Here is an 11,831-nt window from a genome sequence, read left to right as displayed (position 1 = left end):
ATGGAGTCTTTTCCAATATGGTGCGGAGGAAGAGCCAGTTTGATGCATGGCATGCAGTGTTGACCGCTTCGGCCCAAAAACTATGTGGTGACTTGTATTCATCCAACATGGACCTTGCCATCTCTACAAGTGTACGGTTCTTCCTTTCGGCTAGACCATTTTGCTGAGGAGTGTATGGAGCTGAATATTGATGATCAATCCCTTCATCACTAAGGAATTCTTCCAATGTATAGTTCTTGACCTCAGAGCCATTGTCACTTCTTATTGCCAAGATTTCTTTGTCAAACTTGCGTTGTGCTTGCTTGGCAAAATCAATGAAGGTGATCTTCGTCTCGTCCTTGGACTTGAGGAAAAACACCCATGTATATCTTGAGTAATCATCAACAATGACAAGTCCATACTTTTTCCCACCAAGACTATCCCATGAAGGAGGCCCAAAAAGATCCACATGAAGGAGCTCCAGGGGCCTTGAGGTAGATACTATGTTCTTGGGTGGGTGCTTTGATTGATGTTGCTTCCCGACTATGCATGCACTACACACACGATCTTTCTCAAAAGAGACATTGGTTAGTCCAAGGATGTGATTCCCCTTTAAGAGATCTTGAAGATTTCTCATGCCGACATGGGCTAGCCGGCGAGGCCATAGCCACCCCTTGTCGGCCTTGGCCATTAGACAAGTTGCATGGAATGTGCTCTCTTTCGAGAAATCAACCATGTAAAGGTTGCCATCCAACTCTCCAACAAAGGCCACTTCGAGAGTATCTCTCTTAAAGACTTTCACATCCGTTAGTGCAAAGAGTGTATCATAACCAACAGAAGCCAATTGGCGAACAGAAAGCAAATGATATTTAAGGGATTGGACAAGCATGACATTTGCAAGAGACATGTCATTTGTGATAGCCACCTTGCCCAACCCGAGTACCTGTCCTTTTGAACCTCCACCAAACATAATGCTCATGAATGGTTGAATGGCTTCCATGAAATCTTAGAGCAATTTGCAATCTCCGATCATATGATTGGTACATCCACTATCAATCACCCATTTTACTCCACCAAAGAAGGCAACCTACACACAATTATGACTTGGTTAGAGGCACCCATTTTTCAATGGGACCTCTCACGTTAGTCATAAGGGTCTTTTGGGACCCAAATAGCATAGAACCGGAATGCATTTCAAGGACCAACAAATTTTGCATAAACTTCTCCATCCTTAGTCTTACGAAGTACATAGGATGGAGGCATGAACTCTTTTGGCTTGTTGAGAGTGGGCATGCCCCTTGTGGCCTTCCCACTAACAACCTTTCCTTTCCCCTTGTGCCCTTCTCACACAAATGTTTCCTTTAGAGGGGTTGTACACTTTTGAGAGGACGTCTTCTTCTTGCTTGTGCTTGGGTCAAACCCAAGTCCCTCTTTGGCAAACACCTCATTGTGTTGGCTCAATATCTCATTAAGGTTCTTTTGCCCTTGAGCACATGTCATGAGACCTTTCTCGATTTGAGCCTTGAGAAAGCAATTTTCCTCAAGAATAGATGCTAGATCACTACTAGAGTTAGTAGTACAAGCATCAACATTGATAATAGGAGAAGAGTAACCCTTGGCTAGAGTTTCAAGATAAGTAAGTTTGAGCGTCTCAAAACTCTTTGTAAGAAGGGTGAGCTCTTCTTCCTTAGTCTTGAGAGACACGTATAGAAGCTTGCAATCCTTAGAGAGAGAAGCATGAGACTTTACAAGCTTACTTTTATCATCCATGAACTCTTCACAAGAGTCAATAGCCTTTTTCAAGGAGGCAAGATCATTAGTATGAACATCAATATTTGCACCAATTTTTAAGCATAGTTCATCATTTCGTGCTTCCTCATATTGGACTTTCTGCTCAAGGATTTCACATTTTTCCTTTTCCTCAGTGACGAGGGTTTCGAGTTCCTTAATGGTGATGGTGTGCTTACTCACCATCTCCATAAGCATGCGAAACATAGTGAGCTTCTTTCCTTTGAGGGAGCACGTGAACTTATTAAGTTTAGCAAGCATAGGATCATCTAGATCATCATCCTCATAACTATCCTCCGCATCAAGATACTCGTCACTAGGAGTAGAAGGAGTGAAAAGAGGAGGATTTGATCGTGGAGTTACCTTGACCTTGTCAGGAGAGCTTTAGTCCTCTCCATCTTCTACCACAGCCTTTGCCATTAGGCACTTGTGAGCGTTACCCTTCTAGTCTTTCATGTAGTTGTAGGTGACCACATTACCACCCTTGTTTACTAACCTCAAAGTGTTTTGAGAGTCTTGAGAAACTCCGGAAACACCACTAACATCATCCGGATCGGATTCTTCTTGAGCAACCATTGCTTTCCCATCTCTCTTCTTGAGCTTGGAGTTCAAAGGATTTGGCAACTCCTTCTTGGGAAAGGTCTTGGGAAACCTTTGTTTATCTTCTCTCTTCTCATAAGGGCACTCGTTTGAGAAGTGGTTGGTTTCTTCACAGTTGTAGCATCTTCTTACTTTCTTATTTTGAAATCTTCCCTTGAATTTTCCCATGCTAAACTTCTTGACAAAGAGAGACATGCCTTCATATGAAGGACCCTCATCAAATTCAATCTCATCACCATCTTCATCATCATCATCTTCTTCTTCTTCTTCTTCTTCTTCACTTTGCTCATCTTCACATACATGCTAGGCCTTCAATGCAAGATTGATCTTTGATGATGGAGTACCATGCATGGCAAGATGTTTTGTGGCATTAGCCTTTGACTCTTCAAATAGTTGAAAGGTGGATATGATGTCATCTGTAGTCATTTCCTTGAAGGCATGGTGTTGTCTTATGTCCCACGCCATTTGATGGTGATATGGAGCAAGAGCACGAAGCAACTTATCCACAAGGAACCGATTAGTCATGTTGAATCCATCTTGTGTCGTGTCACACTCACATGACTCAATGTCGGCAGTGAGAGTCATGAGACGCTCAAGGAGTTGATTGGGGGTTTCACCTTTCTCCATATATAAGTTTTGCAATTGCCCCTTGGCAATTTCATATTGAGCACTCCGGAGGGTAGAGGTGCCAGTCTTGGATCTTATAATACTTTCACATAGTTCCTTGGCACTTGTGATGTGTATGAATGGTCTCCTTTGATTTTCATCCATACCTCTCCTTATACACATGATTGCAGTGTCATTGAGATTCTTGTCATAAATTTCTCTTGGTGTAGGATTCTTTGGATCAACCACATGGTAACCATACTTGATGATCTCCAGCATCTCATTGTTGCCATATCGAAGATGATCGTGCATAGCAACTCTCCACAAGGCAAAATCAGAAGTGGCATTAAGTAAAGGAGGTTTGCCTTGAGGATTATATCTCGGTTTCTCAACCTGAGGTCTTGCATAAAGACAAGGAACACTGGCGTGTTCATTGCAAGGAGGTTGTTGACCAAGTGATGGAGTAGGCACAGTTGGCCTCGAAGTCGCACCACCCGAGAGTGGTGCAAGCACCGTGGACAATGTGGCTAATCTCAGTTGGACCAAGGCCTCAAGAGAAGCATCATGCTCCTCTTTTTGCTTAGCAAGGGCCCGTTCCAGATCCTCAGACATAAAGGACTCGACTTCAGAAGAAGCCTCGCCTTTATCCTTCGGATCTGTAACCAGGGGAGTCCCATCCGGGTTCATCTCGCTCTAGGGAGGTTAAGCCACAAGAACAGAGCACGAGGCTTTGATACCAATTGAAAGGATTGAGATGGACCTAGAGGGGGGTGAATAGGTACAATTACAAATTTTAATTATTCCTTAGCAATTTTAGGCAATAATGCGGAATATGAAGGTGAGCCTAACAATTGCAAGTGAGTACTAAGTACTAAGCAAGTAACACAAGCACATAAGTAAGCAACCCCAATATGATGTAAGTCAGTGCAAAGAGACAAGTAACCACAAGTAGAGAGTTAGGGTTAGGAATAACTGCAACTCCGGGAGACGAGGATGTATGCCGATGTTCACTTCCTTGGAGGGAAGCTAGTCACCGTTAGAGAGGTGGATGTTACCACGAAGGCACACCAACGCCACGAAGGCTCACCCTATTCTCCCTTTGAGACAACACCACGGAGGCGTTTCTCAACCACTAGTGGTAGACCTTGGGGTGACCTCCAAACCCTCACAAACTTTCCATGGGTAATCACAAAGGTTGATTCCTCTTCGAAAGACTCCTACAGCCTAGGAGTCTCCAACCTCCAAGAGTAATAAGAATGTTGGGGAAAAGCTCAAGACTTGCTCAAATCACAAATTCCTTTGGTGCAAAGAAGGGGAAGGAGTGGATCTATCACTTGATCGGAGAACTTCTCTCAAAGACTCCTAAATCACTTGGGGATCTAGGATTTGATGTAGGTGATTGAGAGAGAGAGAGTCAAGAGTGTTCTTGGCAAGCTCAAAGTGAATGGTCAACCTCATCCCGTGGAAGGGAGAGGTGTATATATAGTAGGTATGGAAAAGTGACCGTTTGGGACACTTCAGTGCATAGGATAGGTCGGACGTCCGGACAACACCGGACGTCCGGTGGCACAAATAAGTCCGGATGTCTGACAATCATCGGCCGTCCGGCCGCTGGGAATATGTGAGCCACGACTCAGTACACAGGATACGGACGTCCGAGACGTGTCGGTCGTCCGGAGCCCGAACGACCGGAGAAGCCCAGAAATCCGTAAATACGATTCTGTGGTGAAAGTACCGGACGTCCGAGACTTGCCGGACGACCGGAGGTCAGACGTCCGGAGAGTTCCGGAAATCCATAAATATTATTTTGTAACAGGAACACCGGATGACTGGAGGGAGCCGGACGTCTGGACAGCTGAGAGGGACCGAACATCCATAGAGTACCGGACGTCCGAAGAGAAAAAGCAGTAGTTGTGGGTTTTGAGCAAGTCTTTCACTAGATCCAACGATCCCCTCTTAATAGTGCGGGATCCCTATACTCAAGAACAAACCGTAAACAACGCCAATGTCTTGTATCTCCATTCTTGAGTTATATGCATTTTGTCCCTGGTCATGATCCACAAACACGGTCTTTGAGACATAATCCTGAGATATACTTGATAAACATGATTAGTCCCAAACATACATGTTGTCATCAACATCAAAATATTATTAAGGGCATGATTGCACTTTCAATCTCCCCCTTTTTGGTAGTTGATGACAAAATATATGCACACACATAAAAAAATAGTAATAGAAAGGATTTGTTGTGGAGCTCAATAATCAAGAATAAGAAAGGAGTGAGCTCTCCCTCAATATGATACCATAGAGACTAATCATGAAGAGGGCTCCCCCTCAAAATGATACCAATACAACCAAAACTCATACACAAGATAATCAAGAAGTAAGCTTCATATAGATTCATCACTCATAACATAGAACATAAGTTTCAACAATCTCATAACATAAGTTCAATACAAGCTAACCCACAATCATAGCAATGAGTTCGATTACAAGTTAAACAAGCTAATATCATAATGAGCTCAAAAGCATGCATAGTGCCTACTCCCCCTTGGCATCAAATATCCAAAAAAAGGGGAAAACATAACAGCATCAGAGATCATCCTCATCATCATCATCATGAGCACCACTGCCACCAGCCTCGTCAAAGAAATCAGCCCACTCAGGACCCGCGGGGAAACCAAAATCAGCAGGAGGCTCGTCAGGAAGACGTTCGTTGTCACTCACATCATAAACTCTGGAGTCTCTTAGATGAGCCTTCAGAGCATTCTTGGAAGTGACCATGCGAGTGACAACGTCGTGTTGTTGGGAGCAATGAAAGGTGAACATCTTCATCATTGCAGAGTGAGCCAGCCCAAGAAGCGAGCAATGCGCCCAAAGGGTGCAGAACTGGAAGGAGAACGGGCAGCATGAGAAGGAACACTAGCTGTGGTGTGACAAGCAGGAGCATTAGAAGGAGGAACATAATCATTCGCCATGTGAGCAAGAATGACCCATCGCTCATGCACGTGAGTGAGGGCAATGGGAAAAGATGCGATACTCTTGATAAAAGCCTGAAGGAAGGGGGCATGAGGAAAGGCCCGCTTGTGCTGAAGGCTAGCGAGGCGGATCTCATGCCATAGAAAGTGTGGAACATTTATCTTTCCTTTGGGTGATGCAAAGAGGCGATGCATGAGATCAATGCAATAGCTACTACAAGAGCCTTTGTCACCCATCTTGGGATAGATGGTGCGGATGACACACTGATAGATGATGTAATAAGGGGAACGCCAAATGGTGACTTGGTTCAGACCCTTTTGTTTCTCTATGTTATTCAAAGTGGGTATTGGTTTGAGAAGATCCGCACAGACCTCAATGCCCTTGGGCCTATGGTTGGGGTTATCCTTGTGGATTTTGAACCCGGTGTCAAGAAACCCAAGGGCATTAACAAATTGAGCATAAGATGCTGTGAGCACAGTGTCGGAGGCCATCCAAGTGATAGTGTTATTAGGACGAAAAAAGCATGTGGCATAGAATTGATGAATGGCAGCTTGGTTAAAGTCATGTTGAAATGCAAATGGAGCAGCAAGATTAGATGGCTCAATGAGCTCAATAGCCCCCAGATATTTGTTTGGATGAGTGCGAATATGCTCTAGGTCAATGCAGACATGGAGAGACGGGCCTTTAGGAATGGCAATAGTGGTAAAGATGTCGGCTTGAACATTAGTGAGAAAACGACTATCCTGAGAATCCGTGGTGGGGTCCACCCAACCGTCCTCGAATGGCACGATCTGCTCTGGATTTAAAGCCGGGGCAGCTGCAGGTGTGATCTCCCGAACACCGTCCGATGGCATATCTAAGTCATGCTCATTGCGACCATAGGGCGCACCTATCATGGGCTCAAATCCATCGAAGATCAAGTCTCCGCGGATGTCGGCAGTATAATTTAGGCTTCCAAACCTGACCTGATGGCCAGGGGCGTAGCTATCGATCTGCTCCAGATGGCCAAGCGAGTTGGCCCGCAGTGTGAAGCCGCCGAATATGAAGATCTGTCTGGGGAGGAAAACCTCGCCCTAGACCGCGTCATTGTAGATGATTGAAGTTGCCATCAAGCCTTACCGTGATGACACAATGGAACTTTCAATGAAAGCACCAATGTCGGTGTCAAAACCGGCAGATCTCGGGTAGGGGGTCCCGAACTGTGCATCTAAGGCTAATGGTAACATGAGGCACGGAACACAATGTTTACCCAGGTTCGGGCCCTCTATATGGAGGTAATACCCTACTTCCTGCTTGATTGATCTTGATGATATGAGTATTACAAAGAGTTGATCTACCACGAGATCGTAGAGGCTAACCCTAGAAGGTAACCTATGATTCTGATTGTTGTTGTCCTACGGACTAAACCCTCTGGTTTATATAGACATCGGAGGGGGCTAGGGTTACACGGGGTCGGTTACAGAGAAGTAAATCGACATATCTGATATGCCAAGCTTGCCTTCCACGCAAAGGAGAGTCCCACCCGGACACGGGACGAAGTCTTCAATCTTGTATCTTCACAGTCCAACAGTCCGGCATAAGTATATAGTCCGGCTGTCCGAGGAACCCCTAATCCAGGACTCCCTCACCTGCTTATCCTAAACTGCTTAGTATAGGTTGGTTAATGATCCATCAGTGACCCCCACCTTGTCCTTGTTGTCCCTGCTTCATCATCAAAGACCCGATCAACGGGATCGACGACCAGGCCCCAGCACCGCACATCACTTTCCCCTTAGTTGCTCGACACTACTGGGTTACTATCGAGTGCCGAGGGTGAGACCTCATCAGCACTCCTGATGTTAACCCTGTAGTGTAGCTATTCGGTCGTGATCATTGAGGGTGATTCCGCCTTAACCACTTCCGATACGACTCTGTCGTGCAACCCCTTAAGTGTGAACCTCGAGGGTGGTTCCTCTTACGTTCACCTTGATGATTACATCGAGTGGAATCCAGCGAGGGTGGTTCCTCAGGGTTCCCCTTGGCGTTAGACACACAGTTACTATGGTTACTATGACTGTACACTGAACAATGTTACTAAAGACGGGTCAGCCCTGAGGGGTACCCGCGCGAGCTTAATTGCGAGTGATGTGGAGTAGGGTTGACCTGGAAGGTGCCCGCGAGATAATTACAAGCCATAGCCGGGCATTCTCAGCCCTTGACGCAAGTCCTCGAGACGGGGTGACGGGGTCACATCTTTCGTGAGTCTCTGCTTGTTACCGCGTGTTCCTAATCCACTACGATTTGGATATTTGATCCGAGGGGCCTCTGGCCTGATAGCACTAACCATCACGTGGGCATAGTATGGGTGTTCTGCGTCGTATGCATCAGCCGAAGCTTAATAGACGTTGGCGACTGAGGGGCATGCGCCGGGTTGGACTGGTAAGCACCTGCCTTTTTTAAGGAGGTTGTCGGTGTCAAAATCGGCGGATCTCGGTTAGGGGGTCCCGAACTGTGCATCTAGGCGGATGGTAACAGGAGACGAGGGACACGATGTTTTACCCAGGTTCGGGCCCTCTTGATGGAGGTAAAACCCTACGTCCTGCTTGATTAATATTGATGATGTGTGTTACAAGAGTGGATCTACCACGAGATCAAGGAGGCTAAACCCTAGAAGCTAGCCTATGGTATGATTGTTGTAATAGTTGTTCGTCCTACGGACTAAAACCCTCTGGTTTATATAGACACCGGAGAGGGCTAGGGTTACACAGAGTCGGTTACAATGGTAGGAGATCTACATATCCGTATCGCCAAGCTTGCCTTCCACGCCAAGGAAAGTCCCATCCGGACACGGGATGAAGTCTTCAATCTTGTATCTTCATAGTCTTGGAGTCCGGCGGACGATCATAGTCCGGCTGTCCGGACACCCCCTAGTCCAGGACTCCCTCAGTAGCCCCTGAACCAGGCTTCAATGACGATGAGTCCGGCGCACATATTGTTCGGCATTGCAAGGCGGGTTCCTCCTCCGAATAATCCATAGAAGATTGTGAACACCAGGATAGTGTCCGGCTCTGCAAAATAAATTCCACATTCCACCGTAGAGAGAATAATATGTACACAAGTTCAATCTGCTGACGTATTTTGCGGTATGACGTCACACCACTACCAAGCCTTTACTTGAATCGTTTTTTATTGTACCACCTCAGCGCGTTTAGCGAAGCGGTTTCCTTGGCACGTCTTGTCGAAGCAGAGATCGTGTTCCCCTTATTCCGGGATTCCCATCAATACGGACGTGGGTAACCCAACCGCGCCATTGACGGTGGCACTTGGGGGATAAGCGAGTTTTACCAAGCCGGTGGGGACGCATAGTCTTCGTCCGCCCATATAAGGGGATAAGGATCTACCTTTTTACCTACGCCTTCTTCCTCCTTTGCTTATCCGTCTTCGCGCACTTGAGCTCCAGCACCCAAGTTCGCACATCTCGTCTCAACCTTCTCCAGTCATGTCCGGAGCGGGAGGCAAGTGGATCGCCTCCTCCGTCACGGAGGGGCACATCGAAAGGCTGCGCGGCGCCGGATACCTGTCCAGCGACATCGCGCACCATCTCCCCAACAAGGGGCAGCTCATCCCCACCCCCAGGCCCCATGAGAGGGTGGTCTTCCTTCCCCATTTCCTCCGCGGACTGGGCTTTCCACTTCATCCCTTTATCCGGGGGCTCATGTTCTACTACGGCCTGGATTTCCACGATCTGGCACCGAACTTCATCCTCAACATCTCGGCGTTTATCATCGTGTGCGAGGCCTTCCTCTGCATCCAGCCCCACTTCGGCTTGTGGCTCAAGACCTTTAATGTCAAGCCGAAGGTAGTGAAGGGCATCCAAGCGGAGTGCGGAGGCGCCATGGTGGGCAAGATGCCCAACGTCCTCTGGCTCGAGGGCGCCTTTGTGGAAACCAACAAGGGGTGGCAATCGGGGTGGTTCTATATCACCAAGCCGCGTGACCCTAAATGGGCAGCGGCCCCCGAATTTAGATCTGGCGTCCCCATGCAGCTCACCTCCTGGAAAGAGAAGGGCTTGCTATGGGGTAGTTCGGAGGAGCTGACTGGACTCCAGTCCTGTCTCCAGACCATGGTGAACAAGAAGCTCAAGCTTGTCAATGTGATCCAGGTCATGCTCGTCCGCCGGATCCTCCCCTGCCAGCAACGGGCCTTTAATTTGTGGGAGTTCGATCCAGCACAGCACCGGACCCTGAGCGGGCTCTTCGACGCAACATACGAAGCCGCTTGGAGGGTGTTGTTCAAGGGCGGAGAAGCCCCCGCATCCGCGACTGAAGATCGCGGATTCAGCACCAAGCGCCCGGTCGGCGAGGTATGCTTTGTTATCCTTTACGGGACACTTATTTCTTTCATAGTTTGACTCTATGTGGGATCTAAAACTCCCAATGCCTTTAACAGGACTGGCAGAGGACGTCTGGACAGGTTAACTGTCCGGCTCCCCTCCCCGAAGAACCAGCAGATGCCCGTTTAACAGGGCTGCTAGTCCCGGCACTTTATGTGGTGCCGGAGAAGAAGGCCATAGGTACTCGAAAGAGTTCCCATTTTCAGGGGTCCGATGACTCCGAGGCGGACTCCTCTCCCGAAGGCGAGGAGGAGAAAGAGGACTCTCCCCTGGAGGGGGGAGAGAGGAAGAGGAAGGCTTCCCCGACGGGGGAAGCCGAAGGGTCCAAGAGGAGTGTCCCTCAAGGGCCAAGCCCCTGGCAAGATCGTAAGTATCCAGATTCCTGAGTGATTTGTAATTTATTTTTTGTGCCATGCAGTGTCCTTCTAATGCCGCATACTATCTGTAGCCCGGCCGAGGAGGACCTTCCCGCTTCATCCAGCGGGTCCTTGGCCCCGTCGGATGTAGATTCCATTTCGACCGCCTCCACCCCTCGCAATGCTGAGGACGCCGAGGTGGGATCCCAGGAGGGGACCCGCCAGGAGGGGGAGGCTCCGGAGGTGCCACAAGGCAACCTCCCGGACTTTGCGCCGGACTCCGTGCCGGAACCCGCAGTGGTTCCGGAGTCCGGCAGGCGGCCCCTTCGCAAGAAGGGCAAGACCGTGACGCCGGCGGCCTCCGTCCAACCAGAGGCGCCGGACAACCTGTTGGAGGCGCTCAACGGCGCTTCCATCAAGGAAGGACACCGCACTATTATGAGTGTGGTGATTCAGAAGGTTCAGCTTGCCAAGAGTGGGTTGACCGAAGCTTGCAGCAGCCTTCTAACAGGCTTTGAGGTAAGAAGTTTAAAATATGTAATGTGATACCGCATAGATAGTAGCCCTTGATGCTCGGTTCGGTGTTCGGAAAGAAAAAACCGGACTGAGGATCTAAAAAAGATATACGCAGGAGTGCTAAAAATTATGTCAATATGGGCTTGCAGGCTGCGCTGCTGACCTCTGCCGCACTGACTGCGGAGGTCGGTGCTTTAAAGCAGGACCTCGAGCGGTTCGAGCGAGAGCTCGGCCTTGCCAAGAAGCAGCTCGAGGACAAAGAAGGTGAGTAACACCACTTTGAAATTTGTACCTTACAGAAAAGGATTTTGGTTGCAATAGAAATAACAAGGATAACATGGCTACTGCAGGGGCCACGAACGAGGTGGCAACCCTGAAGGAGGCCGTGTCCGCGGCCGAACGCAATGTGGCCGCAGAACGGGCTGAGCGAGAGAAGCAGGAGGCACGGGTGGCGGAGGTGCGGCAAGAGCTCCAGGCTCTCATGGAAAAGCATGAGAGTTTGGAGCGCGACTCGAAGACTCGAGAGTCCAAGCTTGCCTCGGCTCTTGAAAGTGCCAAAGCCGCCAAGGCCGAGGCCCATAAGTCCCTCCAGGAGATTGAGGCGATGAAGAAGATAGCGGCGAGTAAGGCATTTT

This window comes from Triticum dicoccoides, chromosome 3B (assembly GCF_002162155.2).
Source record: "Triticum dicoccoides isolate Atlit2015 ecotype Zavitan chromosome 3B, WEW_v2.0, whole genome shotgun sequence".
NCBI lineage: Eukaryota > Viridiplantae > Streptophyta > Magnoliopsida > Poales > Poaceae > Triticum > Triticum dicoccoides.
This window is presented reverse-complemented; position numbering follows the sequence as displayed.